A 5,604-nucleotide genomic window follows, 5' to 3' on the forward strand; every position below is an offset into this window, starting at 1 on the left:
AAGTCTCAGACTCGTTAGGAGTGAAGATTTGGGTCGTGTCTCCAGATAAGCTATCAAGACCTCCCCAGGTAACAGGCAAGGGTGAAGGGAATTCACAATCTGGAGGGTGGCAATGGCGATTCATCTTGCTAGCTGTGAAATATCCCCCTTTGAAGCTTCCTCGCAGGAATGATGGGCCACCAGAACCATGGAATAAGGGCCCCCATTTATGTGGAGAAGTGAGTCTCTGCAGTCAAAAAGGACTTTATGGGTGTCCTGCTCAGCTCTCTCTTTAAGGAGACCTGCTGTGGGAGTGTAGCTGGTTGAAAAACTTCAGTTGCCACAGCTTTTTTTTTTTTTTTTTTTTTTAGTTTTTAAAAGAAGATTTATTTGACAAGTTTCACTTAGCGCAATACACCTAAAAGGAAATCACGATACAAGGAAAAGTTTAAATCAAGGCCTCAAAATTTCATACAAACACCAAGACCAAAATCCTAACGTATGGTGTTGCATCTCAAAGTTGTCCATTAACTTAAAAAAAAAAAAAAAGCTTAAACTTACGTGCCTTAGAGGTTATTAAATGAAACTAGAATTAACAAACATGCCAAATGTGCTCACTTTTAATCGTAGATACAGCTCCTATATTGCGTTTTACAAAAAAGTATGTCTTTCAACATGCATCCCAACAGTGTTCAATGTAACGTGGTAGAAGAGCAACATTTAACATAATTCAACTGCTTTAACCTAAATACACTTGCTGCTTATTAAGTACATCCTACAATAGAACTAGAGAAAAGCTGAAAATTGTTTAACAGTTCTAGTTTACTCAGGTGTTACATCCTAGATGAATGTTTGTGTTCAAAAATACTGAACCTTAAGTCTTTAAAACAATCCTGATTTCCACTTAGAGTAAGAAGCATCAATCACAAGCTTGTATTGCAAAACTGTTAAACTTTTTTTCTTTAAAAAACATTGACCAAGAGTCAGTGATCAGGATCAGTTACTTTCCCCATCCACCACTCACAGTGGACATGCTAGACATCCCTCCCATTCCGTTCACTCCCATAGATGCACGGCTTCCACTACTGTAGTAGCTGCTGCTCACTGCTCCTTGGCTGCCTGTGCAATGTTTGATTGAAAATCACTGGAGTTTTCCTGTAAAACCTGGTCATATCCACTCATGCTGCTCTGGCCACCATAGCCGCCTCCATAACCACCACTCAGCTACTGACTGGCTGGGCCACCATAACTGGACTGGTTTGACAAGCCCATGCCTCCCATCATTTGGCTACCATAAGCACCACTGCTTGCTCCTGCTGTAGAATTCAAAAAGAGTTCTACATATCTGTGTTGCATATTTGCTTTGTCTTTTGACATAGCTGCCCCAGCATCTTCATGAGTTGCAAACTCGACATCTGCTTCACCAGCTACTCTGCCCCCGGGACCAATTTCAATATGTACTCTCACAGGGTTAAGTGGTGAAAAAAAAATATAAATGTCATTCTCAGTAGCTCTGTAAGGTAATCCCCGCATGTGTACACAATGTCCTGTCGTGCTCTGGAAAGTAGAGCCAGCATCCCCATATCTGTGATCAGACATTCCTGAACAACAGTAATTGAGGTCTCTTCCAAATCTATCGGACCCAAATCCATAGCCATCATTATAGCCATTATAATCATCATAGCCTCCATAACCTCCACCATAAGCACCACGCCTCATCCGTTCAAAGCCAGCTCCCCTGCCAATGCTGTTATACCCTCTGCCAGCTCCAGGTCGGTCATAGGGACCTGGCCGCTGCATGGCCATAAGCTTTCGTGGTGGATCATAGTGAGTTCTAACTTCAGCTCGACTGCTCTTAAAGATTTCCATATACCTGTGTGCCCTATTCTTTCCTTGTGTTTCTTTAGAGCCTTTTCAGCTATTTCCTGTGAAGCAAACTGCACAAAGGCCTCCCCCGTACTCCTCCCCTGGAAGTCCACCCTCAATGTTATCCCATTTGGCACGATTTCCAACCCTGAGAAGGGCTGAACAATTTCTTCCTTGCTACGTCCAAAGGGGAGTCCTCTAAGCCGTACAAAGCCATCATTGGCCTTGTCAGGACCATTTGGACCAGTATGCTTCAACACCCAATCCATTTCAACGTTGTTTGACTTGAATACTTCAACATATCTGTGTCCCATAGTTCCTCTGTCTTTTTTCAGGGCCAATTTGACTTCATCTTCTGATTCAAGTTCAACAAAAGCCTCACCACTCGGTCTGCCTTCTCAGGTGTAGATGAAACGAATACCTTGAGCCCCATTTTGAATTTTGCAGTCAGAAAAAAAAAAAAAATGCTGCACTTCATCTGCCAAGCAAGACCAAGGCAAGCCCCCTCCTTTCACTGATGTCAGACCTGCATCATGGTCATGGGACCTTCCTGCCTATTTTACGTGATAAGAACTTTCCTGATAACTCTCTCACATATCTACTCCAGTGTCAGCACTTGCCTCTCAGAAGACAAAAATGACACAATTTGTCAATAAAAAAGGTGTTGCACTTCAATTGATTCAGCATATCATGTGTCACCTCCTTCCCACACTCTTTCAATTGGAAGCAGTCCCAATTGCATTGCCTTCCAAAGTCCTTACATATTTTTTTAAGTGAATACTCCTTTTAAAAAACTTGTTTCAGTATGACTAGTCTCTCTGACCCTAAGTGGAAATGAACAAGTGTCCTCACTACTTCCATAAATGCTCTCCTTTGTTTTCCACAAAAATAAATCTTAATCTTCTCCATGAAATATTTACTTCTAATTCCAAGACAAAATCGTTTTCTCTTTTCTAGATTTTTTATGCTCCCTAAAAGTTTATGCCATAAAATCTGACATTAGGATGCAACTTCTCAATTCGTGCCTTAAATTTTTATCTTATTTACAAAATTGATTAGAGCTAAAATTAATTTTGAGTTTTAACACTAAGGCCAAAGCTGTCTTTTCACAAATTTGGATTTTTAAAATATATATGTAAAAGATTTATTTTAATTTAAAAAAGAGTTGATTTTTACCATAGAATAACTGGAAAATCCGGAAGCTCAAAGTAGAAAATAACTCACAATCTCTGAGCATTGTTAATTATTATTGACATTTACTATATAAACAGGTATTATTTCTATTTTTCTATGCCTATATAAACACATAACTATAAAGTGTAGCATTTATGCACAGAAGTTTCCCTGTTTTACACCTACTGTAAGTTATTTGTTAATTGATATTTTGTTAAGCAAAGTTTTATTAACATTGTTAAAATGTAATGATTAAAAGTATCAGAAGTAGTATGATTGATTTAACCAATTCTTTAGTATTGAAACTAGGTTTTTAAAAAATTTTTTCTAAATATTAAATTATTCTACAAAATATATTTCTATACAGATATCTTTGATGTTTCCCTCAGGTTGAATTTCTACAATTCTAGATCAAATTTCTTTATATATTTTTTAAGCTCTTGATATATAGGACCAGAAATGCTAGAAAAGTTGTGCCAATTTAAATAATTTTGATATTGTCCTGATCTTTAGTAATATTTTAAGTTTTTTTCTTCAGTTTTATAGACATGTTTTTGTGTTTTTATTTATATTTGCACATTTACTTAGCCAACTTTTTTTTTTTTTTTCTCAATTTTGCTGCTTCTAATATGAGGGGGAGAAAAAAAGAATGGACTTTGGATTCCTTCAAACCTAAATTTGAGCTCTGATTATTAAACTTAGTTTTTGTAACTCAGAGCCAGTCACTTAAACTCTAAGACTCAGGGCTGGTTTTGTTTTGTTTTGTTTTGTTTTTTGTTTTATTTTGTTTTGTTTTGTTTTGTTTTAATAGTCTCCACAACCAGCATGGAGCCCAACTGGAGATCAAGAGTCAGATGTTTAAGTGACTGAGTCACTGAGGCGCCCCAGTGAAAAACTCTTAATACATTATCTAGCATATAGAAACTGCTCAAAAAAGTTAGTTATTATTAGCTTATAAATCTTGAATCTTTTTGATTGTTGTTAAATTTCTATTCACGTTCTCATTGTTCTTGCTGAGGCATGAATGTTAATTCAGACACACAAAAGTCAGTGATTCTACCCATTATTAAGCTTTGTTAATAATGTCAAGGATGCAGGTAATTGCAAGGCACTGGCAAAGCATAAAGGAGTCTGGAACTATCAGTGCTACTCTTCAGGTCCTTCTTCTATTACATTGTGCCCTCGTCCAGATGTAACATATGGGGTTTCTAAGTTAAGCAACCAGGATATTACTTACACAATAGGAAACTCTTTTGGCTCTGAAATGCTCCCAATTTATATTCATTTATATAACTAATGTGATATTTTCTAGAGAGCTATTCCCCATAAATACATGGATTCCAGTTATGATCCATTTAAGTAATCCTGGAGTATGCAACATCCTGCCGAAAACATTCCGTGGACTCACCTACCAGTAAATAGCATTAGTGTGCTTGCCAGAACATGTGTTATTAGTATGTTTACAAAGAGATTACATGGGAATTAAATTTTAGTGTTGCTATTTTGATTTGTAAAAATTCTTTATACAATAGGAAAAAATATCCAACCTTTTGTCGTATATGTCACAAAAATTCTCCTCCCAGGATTTTATTCTCTCTTGAATACTATTAGTGGCATTTCTGATCAACAGAAGTACTTGTGTATGTAGTACTATTTTTTTCTTTAGTCAATCTTATCATTTTCTTTTTATTTAAGAAAAGATGTTACTTAGATAGCCATAGCCCCTTTTAAGATCAAATGAACATTAAACTTAATCTTTTAGAACTTGTAATGTTAAAGCATCTAAAAATAATTTTGTTATAATAAGTGAAGTTAGGATCCTTAAAAAGAATATCTTCAAAAAATTAACCAATTATCTTATTATTTAAAATTATAAATATTCGCTGTTCACATTTATCTGAAATAATAGGACTATCAGATCATAAATACTTACAATGTACATAATTCATCTCACTTGATTTCCTATTGTTGCCATGAATTCTCCTTCTCACCCCAGTCTTGTCATATCCTGTTCATTTTAGAAATCTATACTTTCATTTAATATCTAGAACAGTATTAGTCTTCTCCCCTCACTTCATTATTCTTTAGTTGCATGATTTCCTTTGCTAACCTTTCTTATTCATGCTTATAGATGACTTTTTGGTTCATGTTGTTCAGTACTTCCCAAAATCCTGCTGCTATTTTGATGAGAATTTTATTGCTTGGTATGTATTTTGGAGAAAACTGAGTAATTTTGCATTTCTCAGCATTAGTATCCAGGACATAGTATCTCTCTACTTATTCAACTATTTTATGTCATTCAGGAAAATGTTGAATTTTTCTTACAAATATCCTATCTATATCTTGTCTAAATATTCTCCTGTATTTTTATGTTTTTGTACTTATTAAGAATGGTATACTTTCCTATTATGTTTCTTAAATGAATATTGGTGATTGTGCTAGAATTTTATTTAGTTTACCTGTGTCTGTTTTTAATAGTTTTCTTCCTACATGCTCTCTTTGTTATATTTTCATTCCAAAATAATGATAACTTTGTAGAAGGAATAATGAAATTTCCTTTTTTTTTTTCCTATGCTGTAGGACAGC

General features: G+C 35.4%; 1 pseudogene; it reads right to left on the reverse strand.

The window, feature by feature from the left end:
- Positions 1-326: 326 nt before the first annotated feature.
- Positions 327-2,237, reverse strand: LOC144305672 (heterogeneous nuclear ribonucleoprotein H2-like; annotated as a pseudogene).
- Between the last annotated feature and the right edge of the window lie 3,367 nt (positions 2,238-5,604).

This window comes from Canis aureus, chromosome 36 (genome assembly GCF_053574225.1).
Source record: "Canis aureus isolate CA01 chromosome 36, VMU_Caureus_v.1.0, whole genome shotgun sequence".
Taxonomy (NCBI): domain Eukaryota; kingdom Metazoa; phylum Chordata; class Mammalia; order Carnivora; family Canidae; genus Canis; species Canis aureus.